This window comes from Heterodontus francisci, chromosome 32 (assembly GCF_036365525.1).
Source record: "Heterodontus francisci isolate sHetFra1 chromosome 32, sHetFra1.hap1, whole genome shotgun sequence".
In the NCBI taxonomy this organism is placed as follows: Eukaryota; Metazoa; Chordata; class Chondrichthyes; order Heterodontiformes; family Heterodontidae; genus Heterodontus; species Heterodontus francisci.
In genome coordinates, this window is record NC_090402.1 from 39,794,626 (window position 1) to 39,810,617 (window position 15,992).

A 15,992-nucleotide genomic window follows, 5' to 3' on the forward strand; every position below is an offset into this window, starting at 1 on the left:
CATCAACTTGAAATGTTAACCTTGTTTCTCTCTCCACATATTAGTTTTAAATTTATCCCCTTTTGAGTGCAGGCCATGTCCTCTGGTTCTAGTGTTCTGGAAAAAGTGAAATAAATTATCATGTTCTATGTTATCTAGTCTCGTCTAGAAAACAGTCCTAAAAAATAGCAATCATAATCACCTCTCAGCATCTCCCTGTTAGACTGTGCCCAATTTACCTAATTGCTCATCATAGTCCAATTCCTCCATTCTCTCAATTATTCTGATTGCGCTTTTCTGTATCCTTTCAATAGCTGCAATATCCTTGATGCATTATGATGACCAGAACTGTACAAAATTTTCTAAATGTGGTTACATCAATGATTTATAAATTGGTCAGATTAATCATTTATTTCATTCAATATTGATTTTTTAATACATCCCAACATCTGATTTGCTTTACTTACTGCTGCTGAGCATTGTTACAATAGCTTCAATTTATTGTCACTTATGACCCGTAAATCTCCTTCACCTTCCATGTACATTATTTTCTTTCCATTTAAGGAATATTCCCGTTCTCTATGTGAAGCACTTTGCATTTCTCTACATTGAATTTCATCTGCCACTGACAAACTTCCAAGTATTTTCAAATTCTCTTGTAGCATAACCTGCTCAGTTTTGAGGTCTAGCACCTTCATTAGCTTTGTATCATCTGTACATTTAGACGCTTTGCTTGTGACTCCTAGTTTAATATCATTTATGAAGATATTATCCTAAAATAGATTTAGATCAGAGTTCTAGTGGTCTGGCTAATATTCCCCCTCAAATATCAGCACTAAAAACAGTCACTCACCTCAATTATGACCCTGCCACACACAAATTGACTGCCATATTTCCCCACACTGGCTGATGTACTGAAAATAATTCAATGGTGTGACGCACTTTGGGATGTTCTCTCGGGTATGATAAGACACTATATAAATGTAAATATTCACGTTCATTCATTAGCAGAGACCCAATTCTTAATTTGCACCAAACCCATCCACCCATCACCCCTGTGCTTGCTGAGCTACATTGGCTCCTGGCCCAGAAAAGTCTCAATTTTAAAATTCTTATCCTGGCGTCTATGGCCTCATCCATGACCATTGCTGTACTCTCTGAAATCAAGATGTCTCTGCTCATCTTGCACATCATCCATGATCTTCATTGCTCCAAAATTAGTGGTCCTGGCTTCAATTGCCTTGGCACTAACTCTGAAATTGCCTGTCTAAACCTTTCCGCTTCTCTCCTGTTTCTCCTCCTTTAAGGTGCTCCTTAAACCATATCTCCTTGACCAAGCTTTTGGTCAACTGTTCTAACATCTCTGCATGTGGCTCAACGTCAAGTTTTGTTTGAGAATGTTCCTGTAAAGTCCATTGGGACATCTCACCAGGTGAGAAAGAGGTCTAGAGGTTCCGTTTCAACCTTCACCGGGTCTTGCTGTAACAGGGTTTAATTTTAAACACACGTGTTTTTAGCTCCCCTTTGATGAATCCTTGTTCACCTTATCCAATTATAAGGCAAAGAAAGCAGCACAAACAGGCTTTCTTAGGTTTAAAGAAGAAAGGTTGAAATTTATTAAACTTAAACTCTAATTCGGTTAATGCCTACTGATACATGTCATGCCCCTTGCTAGCATGCATACGTGATTCATACATGCAAATAGGGACAGAAAAGAGGAGAAGAAAAATAAAGTGGAAAGTTCTGAGGCAATATCTAAAGAGTTGTTGTTACGGTTCTTTGAGCTCACTGTCGAGTCCTTGATTGATTGTAGGTAGATCTTGCTTTTCGTTGGGGCCCAATATTCTTCTTAAACCTTGCTCGCCGTGTGAGACTTTTCTTTCTTGGAGTTCATGTGTCTTCAATGGATTCAGAGACTTCTGAGAAAGAGATGGGAGCAGACAAGAGAGTGATCTTCTCAGTCCAGGAGCAAACAGACTTCCTGCCCAAACTGTTTGTAGAAATTCAAAATACTCAGGTTGCCCAGCAGGTTAATAATGTGACTAGCTGGTTTGACCATGTCCGTTTGTGTATTCGGCCATCTTAGCAGTCAATCTGAAATAAGAGCACCCCCACCTTCAATGTCTGGTAATCAAAAGTCCATTGTGGATTGAATGTCAGGGAATGGCTGCTTTATCCTTCCAAACACCGTCTGCCAATATGCAAATGTCCCTTCTAGTCGAGCTGTTCAACAAGTCCTCCCCTCACTCTGGTAGCAGTTTAAAATCAATGTTCATGACAAAATTAATGTGCCTCATTCTTGGCAGATGAGGGCCTAGCATGACACCTCCACACCCAGCAGAATGAAATTCAACTTGAGAAAAGGCGCATTTCATTAAAAGGGTCGAGAAAAAATGTAAGATACAGAAAAAAACATGCATTTCTCTCGTTCATTTCCATTCATTCATAAATCCGAAAACGTATTACAACCTGTCTTCTCTTAGTGCGAGTGCTGCTTTAATTGCCCCCTATTTGGCATCCCAATAAACATGCGGTTCTTTTTATTTGGGAAGTTTATTTTCTGTTTGCCCATTTCCATGGCTGCCTAGAGTCTTTGTTCCTGTTGAGGTAATTTTGTTTTAAATAGAGTCAGTAGTGGGCGGGTCTATCCTGAACTCTCTTTCAGTGCTTTGCTGAGTCATGTAAAGACTTTTGACTTCAGGGGATGGGTGGTTCACTTTTTTCTGACTGTGGGGGAGGATTCTTTGCTGATCTCCCTTTTGTCCCAGAGGATAGTCCTGCCTGCAAGTATTGGTGCAAAGTTTAATGCACGCGCCTGTGGCACTTTGACTAGGTGAGGCATCACCCTCTTGGTTTCTCTGCCCAGTAGAGGTCTTTCTTTGTCTCTGCAGGTTCCTGTAAATGCTGTTAGCAGCTCAGGTGGTGTGCTGTTAGTGTCTGCAATTATGTAGGATGATGTGGGGTTTAATTTTTCACATTTTTTGGGATTGGCTGACTGGACAGTAGGGGTTTTCATCTGGGATTCCTCCCGGACTTCCTTTAACCTGCCCTCTTGGTCACTTTTTCCCCTTCTCTGTCTAACCTTTTGCCAGCCTTGTGCCTGCCTGTACCATTTTGTTCTTGGCGGGGATTCCCTACAGTTTACCAGCCCTCTGCTGGAGGGTCCTCCTAACTCCTGTACAAGACTTGGGGTGCAGATTTCACTGTAGGTTGGGGTTTCCCCTCAACCTGGCACAAGTGGCAACTCCTGCAGTACTCCACCACATCTTTGTGGAGTTATGGCCAGTCAAACTGCTGTCTTATGCGGGCTTTGGTCTTTCGTGTACTGGCATGTATATCCACTGTAGTCTCGTGGGCCCTTCTTAATATTTCTCTCCGGTACCTCTGTGGCACCACTAACTGGTGAACTACTGTCCACTCCTTGCTCTCAGGTCTGGGAGGTGAACTCCATTTCTTCATCAATATCTCATTCTTTAAATAGTATCAATCAGGGATTCCTTGTGCTTCACTTTCAGACTGGGCAGCTTGTGCTAACTCTTGCAATACTGAGTCATCTCACTGAGTCTCAGTTAGGGAAAATCCATTTAATTAATTCCCTGGATCTCCTGACTGTCCAAAGAAAGTCTCAGACAGGCAGATCTCATAATTATCTGCCTGCAGTACCAAAGCAGTCTCCTCTGGGGGAGCTGGTTTGATCATGGCCTGATCCACTACACATTCAGGGAAACTGCAGGGGTCTGTCTCCCGCCACTGCCCTGTCTCTCTGACCTCCTTCAGTCTTTCTTTCACTACGGGGGGGCTACCAACTTCACCCCACCAGATCATTCCTAGGAGCAGGGAAATCCCGTCCACAGGCAAACTAGGGTTTGTCACACAGTCAGTGCTGGGACACTCAGTCCTGTTATACACACACAGTCAGTGCTGGGACACTCAGACCTGTTATACACACACTAGGTCACACTCCAGGTGCACCCTGTGTACAGGTACAGGCATACAATGCCCTCCAATACTATTCACCACCATTTTGGTGTTCACTGCACTCTCTGGGGGAAAGGTCAGACCTTTTTCCCCGTAAAAGGGATCTAGTGGCCCTGTGTCCCTGAGAATCACTATGGGCTTGTTTGAAATTTATTAAACTTAAACTTAAACTCTAATTTGGTTAACACCTACGGATACACACTGTGTCCCATGCTAGCATGCATAAGCGATACACACGTGCAAATAGAGACAGAAAAGAGCAGAAGGAAAATAAAATGGAAAGGTTTGAGGCAATATCTGAAGAGTTGTTGTTACGATTCTTTGAGCTCACTGTAGAGCCCTTAATTTTAGGTAGATCTTGCTTTTTGTTGGGGCTCAGTATTCTTCTTAAACCTTGTTCGCTGTAGGAGACTTTTCTTTCTTGGGGTTCATGTGTCTTCAGTGGATACAGAGGCTTGTGAGAAACAGATGGGAGCAGACAAGAGAGAGATCTTCTCAATCCAGGAGCAAACAGACTTCCCACCCAAACTCTTTGTACAAGTTCAAAAAACTCAGGTTGCCCAGCAGGTTAGTCATGTGACTAGCTGGTTTGACCATGTCCTTTTGTGTAATCGGCTATCTTAGCAGCCAACCTGGAATGTGAGCTCCCCCACCTTCAACGTCTGGTGATCAAAAGTCCATTGTGGGTTGAATGTCAGGAAATGGCTGCTTTGTCCCTTCCAGTCACAGCCAATCTGTTCAATAAGTCTTCCTCTCACTCTAGTAACAGTTTAAAATCAATGTTCAAGACAAAATTAATGTGCCTCATTCTTGGCAGGTGGGGCATAGCATGACACTATATAAAAGCTGTTGGTGTTGATGCCCCATAGGTCAGGGTCTGTGCTGTCAATAGACGTCGATACTTGGAAATGAAAATTGCCACCCTAAGGTCTCTACCACACCTGCCACTTATAAATCCTTTCATAAATCCCATGGAAAACAGATACACACCACAGCAGCAATAGCCAGAAGGACACCTGAAGACTCATCTAAACCTTTACAGTTTCCTCCAGCTGACTCAATAGAGAGTTCACAGAAGCATTCACTAATGGGTAAGACATCAATAGTTAGGCCACAGCTAACCAAGCCATGTCCCTGAAGCCCAGTTTTACTGTATACGTTCCCATTATCACACTGGCTGAGCCTGGCCCAGTGCTGAACATTATAGGTAGAGGCTTATTACTCATGTTCCAGCTATAATGACCAAGGACCTGTACATGCAAATTGCCTTCATGCTGCATCACACACTGCTGCTACTGGGTCTGGATCTTGTACCTATGTCATAATGTTTTAAAAAAGAGCACTAGAAAGTCTAAGGTAACCAAGAAATTAAACCAAAGGAATAGAGGAAATGCCAACCTGATTTTTTTGATGCAGAAGATGTACCATGGCTGATGACAGCAAAAACAACCAAGGTCACTGTCAGCAGTATTAGAACGGATCCTTCACCCATTCATGAAGCGCCAGTGATTGAATTCTGCATCAGTCCTGCACTGTAAGGCCTTCCATGACTGTCAAGATGGCGCCAAACCATGTTTCATGTGTTTCAGATTCACTGGCCCTTGGTGCCTATTCTGTCCCACCGTTAAAGGTAAATGATGACCATAGGTATCAGCTGCACTTGAACACAGGTCTCTAAAGAGCTGAGAGTAGAAGAGATGGAGAAGAAGAGGTCCATTGATCTCCTCTCTTATTCAACTTTGGACAGCCTCTGTATATTGGTTGGTTTCGTCACTGGCACTTGCACCATCAGCCTTTGAGAAACAGAACAGAGAACATAACAATATACTGAGCAGAAACAAATTGGGGTGAGTTTCCTCAATACTTTTGGTGCATTAATGGTGCAGGAATGATGTAGTGCATTGAGAAATTTCAGGAGGAAATCATTTATGTGCCTTTGAAATGGTTCACATTTCAAGTTTCCTCACACTTTTTAATTTGTTGCACATGGAGGAAATTCTAGCCCACTGGCTCTTAGAAATAAATGGTGAGATTCACTATAAGTCCAATGGGGCCAGTATCAATGATACTTCCATTTCAGAATCAGCAGCATGAAGTGCATGACAGTGGTCTGGGTTGACCATCTAATTCAGCCCTGACACTGTCCATTACTCTAATTCAGCCCTGACACTGTCCATTACTGCTAACATGTCCCAATTAATATAGAGTCTGACCTTCTAACTGTATGTTTAACTATTATCCCATGGCTGAAATTTCAATCCACCCACTGATCAACACTTAGTACTATTTATAGTTTCCCTTTTTTGTTTTCAGTACCTCTGCACCATGGTTAATACATGTTAATCTGGAATTGTCTTGGACTTCTGTTGGCCTGCATTTATTCTGGATTAATCCTGGACTGTGGATGTATCTAATGTGGGCATATCGGGATTTGAGGAACTGTTTTTATTTAAGAACTCAATTTTTCAAAGCCTTACAGTTTGTGAATCCTTCCTTTATCACTTTTGGTGTTGAGTGTCTTTTATACCAGAGCTACAGTTCAATACCATAGCAGGGGGACTCCCAGCATTCCTCAATTTGCCACAGCACAGCAACAAATACGACTAATATAGGTGCTGCATGTGACTTGACCTGTCTGCACTACTTTGTTGTCCTTCATACAGTTCTGGAAATATTGAAATGACAATGTGAGACACCTGAAGGACAATCCTGGTCATCAAAGGTGAGCCAACATTAAAAAAAATGTGGAGATGTTATGTATGTGAACATGGAGACACAGATTTAAGATTTTGGGCAAGAGATGCAGGGGAAGTGTGAGGAAGCACTTTTTCAGGCAGCAAGTGGTAATGACTTGGATGTTGGAAGCAGAGACAATCAATGATTTCAAAAGGAAATTGAATGGGCACTTGAACGAAATGAACTTGCAGAGCTATAGGGGACCGAACTGGGGAGTGGGGACTGGATTGCTTCATGGAGAGCCAGCATGGACTCGATGGGCTGAATGGCCTCCTTCTAGGCTGTAAATAAATCTATTGACACCATGTGAAAGTTGGAAAATTCTTTCAATTTAATATCACCCATGTACAATAAGACAGTTGCAAGAAAGTCCTGAATGAGTTTGGAAGCAGAAAGTAGCTGATCTGCAAAAGTTACTCATGCATATGCAGAGTCAATACTGCCTTCTTCCAGGCTGTGCTCCTCAGTTTGGGATGTTTAATGCTCCTGTAAACCTTAGTGTGTTCCTCAACCTCAAGCTCAGCTTCCTCTCCCACGTGATCTGTCACCAAGGCAGCTTTCTTACTGTTAAGATTCAACTGTTAATCAACCTGCTTCTTTCCAAGGTTCACAATGACTTGCTTTGAGTAAGCATGAGATGTTTGACGGTGCAGTATATGAAACAAACTTTATTCATATTCAGCATAGGTGATCAATCTACTACTGTACACAGTATTCGGTTTTGGTTTCTCTAAGAACTGTTGAAAACTATGCATCTTTATACACTCTATTTTGCCTACATCAAAGATATATGTCACAAATTAGACCTCATTATGTATCGGCTCCCGAATCCTTAGAAAACAGTCCACTGACATCAACCGTTGTAGTTGTTTACTTCAAAGATACTTTTCTTAAACAAGACATCCTGACTTAGCTGATCTCTAATCCTTTGACGAGTAGGCCTTACTAACCATTCCATCCTATAGTTAATGGATCCCTCTACCTATGTATATTAACCTAGCCATTATAGTTATATCTTAATTACTCATGGCTGGTGTTGTTAATCTCACTTATTTCCTTGCACAAGCACTTTTTGTATATAACACATAAGGTGTTAAAAGCAAATGACAATCTATGCTTTCTTCTCATGATATTTCAAGGCCATCCTGTTTATATTGGAAAGTCTGATGCTGAAAGATACAAGGACGTCTGCTTATTAGCCCTTAACCCCCCAAGATGTTTATCATACAACTGTCCAGGATGCCCAACACTTACCACCTCTGTAACATCATCTGCCTCTGTGTCTACCTTCACCCCTCTGCAGGCAAAATTCTAATCCAGCCCTTGAGGCAGAACTTCTCCAATACCATCTTAGCAGCCTTCCAAGTTCCACCTTCAACAAACTACAAGCCATTGAGATCATTGACTGAGATCAGGAAAAATATCTTCACTCAGACGTTTGTGAATCTTTGTAATTCTGTACCCCAGAGAGCTGTGGATGCTCACTCATTAAGTATATTCAGGACTGATAGATTTTTAGACACTAAATGAATCAAGTGATATGGGGATAGGGTGGGAAAGTGGTGTTGAAATAAAAATCAGCCAGGATCTTATTGACTGGTGGAGCAGCCTCATGGACCCATGTGTCCTACGCCTGCTCTTATTTCTTATGTTCTTGCGTTCTCACTTGAACTTAAGCCTAAATTCACATGTCTCCAAAACTCACAAACCTCTCCCAGCTTCACATGTCAGAGACAATCAACTTTTCCTCACTGTCTAATCCATCAGTAGCAATGTCATTCCATACCAGTTGTGGCACACTTAATGGCTGTGCCTCAGCAGTCACCCAGACAACCTAATTTCCATCCCTGACCCCACAACCCTGCCCCCACACCCCACCCCCCCCACCCCCCAACATGCCATCCTGGAATTAGTTTCTGGAACCTGGACAGTCTGTGCCCTCAGAAACTCTTCCTGTTTCCCCAACTCCCAATGAGCCTTGAGAAACCCTACTCCCGCTTAACCTAAAAAATGTGTTTTTAACAAACAAAACCATCCCAATCCATAGGAAGATAATGGGCATTGATTGAAGAGTCCTTCCCCCTCATCAATGTTGTCCATGGCTGGTTTTATGTTCCATCATATCCCCTGCACAAGCCGACCTGGGGCTGAATTTTCAAAAGCCCATGGGGCATTATCCCTGGATCCCGACGCCTCTGGAACATGATGCCATTTTCAAAGGACGTACAGGAGAGGGGGAGCCGGCAAACCACACTCCTTCAATTAACAAATTGTTGAGCTCATTTTGGAGCTCATTAATAGTCATTGGAGCAGCAGTTTTGTATTTTCAATCCGGAGGCACACGGAAAATGGAGAGTCTGGGACATGTTAGGGTTTACTAATGTCCTTGAGGGAAGGGAATCTGCTGTCCTTACCTGGTTTGACCTATGTGTGACTCCAGACTCCCAGATAGTTGACTCTTAACAGCCCTCTGAAATGGCCTAGCAAACCACTCAGTTGTAAAGGGCAATTGGGGATGGGCAACAAATGCTGGCCTTGCCAGTGAGGCCCACATCCAATGAAAGAATGGAACACATCGGGGAGCTATGAATGCTAATGGTCAACAATTCTGAGGGACTGGAGATAAACTCAGCTGCTCAACCAGTCTCACAGGGTTGCCATCACTAGTTCTGAGAGGCTTGTAGTTGTGAGAGGTGAGTCGTTGGACTCGAGAGGGACGTGTAACTGCTGGCATCATTGGGCATCAGAGGTGGGTAGAGGAATCCCTGGTGAACCAACGAGCAGCAGGTGAGGGAGTTGGGATGCGAGTAGGCTACCCTGACATTGGACAGAGTAGAGAGGAGGAGCTTCAGAAGATGTATCCACCTGGTCCAGACGAGGCCAGAGGAGCACAGCGAGGGGCTGCAAGGAGCAGAAGGTGCTACCTAAGACATTAGATGTACCACCCAAGAGTTATCTACCTGGAAATGAGCGCCAGTAGGAGACTGCACCTATCCAGACAATTGGTCTCGGACATCTGTGCTCTGGTCCAAAATGACCTAACTTCAGAGGGTGGGGGAACTACATTCATTTTGAGACAGATGGGCCAGCACAGGCAGAGAGGGCATTGGGCTTTGCCACCATCAATGGTTTCCCTCAGGTCCAGGGTGTCATCAATTGTACCCATGTAGGCATCAAGGCACCAACAGACCAGCCAGCCTGATGCCTGAACAGAAAAACTTCCACTCATTGAATGACCAGCTGGTCTATAACCACAGGAAGCACATCTTGCAGGTCTGTGCTCAGTTCCTGGGCAGCTATCATGATACCTTTATCCTTGGAGAGTCCCAGGTGCTGCATCTCTTCAGACAAACATTCGGACTCCATGGGTCGCTGATGGAGGATAAGGGTTAATCCCTGAAGAGGTGGCTCTTGATGCTTGTCTGGTACCCAGCCACAGGAGCTGAGATGGTCTACAACCAAAGCCATCTAATAACATAAACCTGCATTGAACAGACCACTGGTATCTGGAAGATGTGCTTCCGTTGCCTTGAACATTGAGGCAGTTCCCTCCAGTACGAGCCAGCCAGGGTGTCTCGTATTCTTGCTGTTTGCTGTGCGCTGCACAACATGATAATTCAAAGAGGTCTGGAGCTCTGGTGGTTTTATTTTAATAAAAAAAAGTCAACAGATGAAACTCTCCGCCGAACAAATGACAAGGAGAAACTGGAAAGTCACTCTACCTCAGAGGAGGAGGGGGACAAGGAAGAGGAGGAGGAAGAGGAGGATGAAGGGTGCACTCCAGAGGAGCTCAGCGTCCAGGCATTGGAGGAGGTCTGTTGAGGTCATCCCAGGGCTCACGGCAAAAAGTAGGCTGGCATGGCCGCAAGGGCCATGCTAATTCGGCAACGTTTCACTTGAGCAGCTCCCAGTCCTAATGACAGACAACTACTATCAGAGAGGGAAATTATCCAGCAAGCACAGCTATCTGAATAATCCCTTCGCCACCAACATTGATTGAGACTGGGGTCTCCACTGCCAACAGTCTACCCCAACACACATCATAGCATCTCTTGAACCCCAGCCCCGCAATCCCACCCCGGCCCTTAACTCCATGCCCCTTTTGACATCAAGCAATGATAACACTGTCTGCTCGTAGGCATAGTGAACAGCATAATAAAGGAGAATTTTTTAGGATGCCAAAGATGAGGTGGAGGCAGCTGTTCCCTTGTCTCTGCTCATGGCTGAGATGCCTGTGGCTTTCGTCCTCGTCATTGAGGTGGCCTTGGAGGCTCTTACACAGGCTGCAGTGCCTGTGTCATTGCAGAGACAGCCTCTGTCACAGGGCCTTGCTGCATGGATGGTTCCTCAGTCAGAGGAGTGGAAAACTCATTGGTCTCTTTGACTTCCTCAGCCCTTTCAAGGTGCCCTTGCATGCTGGATGAAGTCACCGGCTGGGACACTGCTGGCATCCATTCCAAGCACCTCTGCTCCATCAGCGACACCGAGCAGTCAATACTACAAAAAGTCTCACTCTTTCTATACTGCACTGCTCCTGCATCCACTCAGAGTGGTGCTGCATTTGGCTCTCCAAGAGGTTGGCTACTCTCTCAATGGAGGAGCTCATGTGCTGAAAACCTTGGGCTGCATTTTACATTTCAAATGGCCGTCCGCCCGCGCTGACCGCACGTCATGGAGCCACCGCCGTATTCAGCGTGGCAGTTCATTTAAATGGCCGGGGCAGACTGTCCACCCCGATGTAATGGAGGGGGCAGGCAGTCCATCCCTGGCAATGGCGTAAGCAGGCTTTGTGCAGGCACTGATGCCATTTTTACAGGCCTTTGGGCCCTTCCATTTAATTTCATTATTTAAATAGATTGGCTGCAAAACATTTTAAAAGCATTTAATTTGTCCCTCTCCCACACCCCCAATAACCATGCAATGCGTTACTTGCCCTCTCTCCCACCAAAACACTTCCCCTGCCCACTTGACCTTCCCGCCCCTCCCCCCCGCCCAAGTACATAAACTTTAAACTCTAACCCTTCCCAGAATCCTCTAAACAAATGAGATTAGTTTGACCCCACTCCCCCCCTCAGTGAAATACTTATCTGCTCCTCCCTCCCCACCAGTGTTCGGCCTCAAATCCCCGGATAGGGATCTAAAGGTGTGGGAGTGCCAGCCATCGGCGCCAATATCACAGCAGGATGGAAGGCGGAGGCGAGAAGGTAATTCATTCCTTTATTTAAATTTATTTACATATGTAAATTTTGCTCCCCTTGCCAAGCAGTGGGAGGGCCGCCATGAGGCCTTGCCAAGCAGTGGGAGGGCCGCCATGAGGCCTTGCCGCCGCCGGCAATATCGGGCCGGGCCTTCCCGGCATCAAGGCCCATGGTGGACCTCTGCCAGAGGCATTTTCCGGCCCCACCCGCCACGACCCCAGACGTTGTGGGGGGGTTGGCTGTAAAATTCAGCCCCCTGAGTCATCACAGAGCACAAGCACTGCACAGACTACTCCAGTGTCTGTTCGTGGCTCCGCAATGCCTTGGGGATCTCTGACATACAGGAGCTCATCTGCCTCTGATGCTCCAGGAGGACCCTCCTTGTGTGTGAGACACCTGAGGCCCAGCATCTCTACCTAGCAGAGCATGGCTTTGTCTGTCCTCCGTCCTCCAAAAGGGACTGCCCACAGCTGACTCTGCCTCACCTCCCTCTTCCTGCCCACTTGTGAGGTGTAGTTCACCCAGTGCTGCCCGTTCTAAGCTAGATTGAGACCCAACCGAGGTAAGTGTTTGAGGGAATGATGTGACGGTGCTGCCTCAAAGACATCTCTCCCGGCCGAGGAGGCTGGCGACGCCTGGGCTGGTACATTCGCTCCCCCTTCCCGATTGGCCCTGTGGCAGAAGAAGGTGGTAATGAGAACTTGGCCCACTGTGCACAATCAACTCAAAAGATGATAGCGATTGTATAGCCACAGCACGCATTGGCCAGGAGTGACCTCCATGCCCTTCACCTATAGATTGAGCTATCAAATGGCCCTGCTCAGGATGACCTCCTGTCTTGCCATCGCCCACAATTTGACACAAGGGCACCCTTGCCATCTCCAATGCTGCCTCCTCCATGAGGATCAATGTGTGGAGCTGCGGCACACCGTCACCAGTTCAAGACATCTCTCTGGAATTATGTGCTCTCCTCACCTACAGGATGAAGAGAGAGCGATTTATGAGGAGGCTGCCCTCCCTCACCCATTCCAACTTGACCTACACATGAGATGTTGCATTCTTCAGTGATGCCCCTTGATCAATGCACTCCATATGTGAGGGTTGCTGACCTCTGGACTTGATCTGACAATGTAGGGATATCTAAGGGCACTAAGTCTGCTCAGCTCATTTGTATGCTGGTTTATAGAGACATAGAGGCCTGTCACCTGGGTGTAGTTTGCCACTCACCTTTCCAGACCATATCAGATCATTGAAACACTTTCTGCACTACACCCGTGTCCTCCTTGTGACTCCCGGATGTTAATCTCCGTGGCCACCTCCATCTTGGTCTCTCATGGAGGATTTCTTTATTCGAAGTGAGGGAAGAGTACATCTCTCCTCTCGGAGATTGCTTCCATCAAAGCCCTCAACGGAGGCATCTGAGAAGCGTGGGTCCACCCAGGATGCCTGCCCAGGCCAGTGCTGGCCCTCTGAGCTCCCTGCTGCTCCATACGTTCAGGCAATTGCAAGCATGGCTGCTGTTTACTTTTTAAAATCAGCCTCTGTTAATAGGTCCCGCCTCCAGGCAGCTCCCAATGCCTCTAATTGGGTGCCGAACACGCCCTCGGGCCAATTAGGGGCTTTACATTTGAAAATTGCATTGCGTCACTAACGCTGACATAGAGTGGTGTCATGACCTGAAAATAATCCAGCCATTGGGTTCTCAACCACGGATTGAAAATCCAGACCCTGGTGTCACTGCTGTACTTATTTCCAATTTCCATTTGGATATCTTGTTTCTATTCCTTTAGTTTCTTGGTTGCATTTGGGTATTATTCCACAACACTCTCCTCATCTAAGACCCTCTTTATGTCTTTCTCATCAAATTCTTGACCCTATCGGCTGCCCTCAGTCTCTGCACTGAGCAGCTCCTTATCCTTGATTTCAGACTCCACTTTAACTCATCCTTCCACTTCAGTCATCGAATGGCTTCCTTCTGTACTGCACGATTCTTATTGCCTCTATTTCTCCTTTGACGTTCAGAGAAACTACATCCCAATCATCTCACAATTGTACCCTCGCGCTCCAAACTCCCCAATACCTTGCCAACCACACCTGATGATATTGACCATCTGTCGATCCCCATAATGGTCTTACCTCATCTTGTCCCATCCTCTTGCCATTATGGATGGTCTTCCAACTTATTCCCTTCTTTAAGTATGACACTCATCTCTGTAGCATCAAATCTGCATGCTGTAAAACCACAATGTACAAATTACCAGATCGTCATATGTCACCCAATATTGGTCAATCACATTAAACACGACCACGACTTCCTTTCCATGGTCAAGATCTTATAATCCTCTCAGATCATTCTGGAAAGCAGGAATTTCAAACGGCTCTATTAGCAATCTTCTCCGAGGGAGGGAACATCAAAGGCTAACACCTAACAGCTAGTTAAGTTCACTTGGCACGGGTCAGACTACTGGTAGATTCCTTACCTTTTCTAATGTTCTCTCATTCCGGACTTTTCCTGTTTTATTCTTTCTTTTACATGGGTTTTCAGCCCCGTTTGGATCTGCATTATTTGGTGAATGATGTTTCTCCATTTGTAGCTGATCAAACGTGGATGAAACTTCTTTCAATTTCCCTTCCCAAGACACTGTTCATCCCATATACTTATAGCATGATCAGAATATGACAACTGTAATATTTGGAATCTATACCTAGAATACAAGAGGACTATTTTATGTCTATATTTAAGTTGAATGTCTAATGATATGAGAATTTGGTTGAATTATTTCCATACTTTAATATCAGGTTGTTCTTATACTTCCCTCTGCCTTGGTTCTCAAGACAATTTCACTCCCAATCTCAGCTGCCATGTCCAGCTCCTGCTCAAGATACATTCATTACAGGATGGGCAACCACGGCAACATCTGTCTCCACGTGGCATCACAATCGGGCCAGGAGCCAATCACATAGCAACCAGGTTATGTGTCACAAAGCAGTCAGGCCACTCCCACTCAAGATATTACAGGCTCATTTTCATAAGCTCTGCTCCCAGTGTGGAGTCTTGCTGGTTGTAGACTTAGCCCTATCGTATCCCGCCCACCTGCCTGGAGAGGCTCCACACCTGGAGCACAGCATCGCAAAATTATCTATTATGAGTTCTCCTACCCAACCTCCTAATTTAAGATCCTCCTTGAGCCAGCAAGTCCCACCACTCATCATCCACAAAACCCCCCATCTCAGACTCCACAAAGACTCCCATTCCTTTTTTCAGCAGTGTGGTTCCATTCTATGGCACCTCTGACATTTCTCCTTTGACATTCAGCTTTTGTGTCTGGATCAAAGCAGTAATGAGGTCTGGAGCTCAGTAGTTCTTCCAGAAGCTGAATTAAGTGTTGGTGAGCAGAGTGTTGGTGAGTTGAAGTTGCTTGATGACTCTATTTGTGACTCTTCCCTTCACTTTACTAGTACTTGGAACAAAGCTTATTGGTTACACGAGATTTATCCTGCATCTTGTGGATAGAACATCCTGGGCATTCTTCTGCTTTGTCGGGTCGATGCCAGTGTCACTGGAACACTGGCTCTCGTGCATAAGTCTTCAGCTGTGCCTCCGGGATACTGTCAGGTCTTGTAACTTTTGCCATGTCCAGTACTCTCCGCTGCTTCTTAATGTTACATGGAGTGAACTGAATTAGGCAAGCACTGGTAAGTATGATGGTGAGGACCTCAGGAGGAAGTCAAGTAGGATCATTCACTCTGCACTTTTGCCTGATGTTGTTTGCAAATAGTTCAACTTTGTCTCTGACACTCATATGTTGGGCTCCACCATGATTCAAGGATGGAAATATTCATGGAGCCACCACTTCCTGTTAGTTGCTTGGTTATCCATCACCATTCTTGTCTGGATATGGTGGAACAACAGAACTCTCCACTGTGGGATTGCTTAACTCTTTCTATAGCTTGAGGCCTTTGAACCTAGAAATTCAACTGCACTCAAAAATGGGTGGACAGGGAGTGGGAAACGTATTGCATGCGCCTGTTAGTGTTGTTTCAGGCGTGCAGCCAGGGCTCCTCGCGCTATTCATTGACACGCTTAAAGGCATTCAGAAC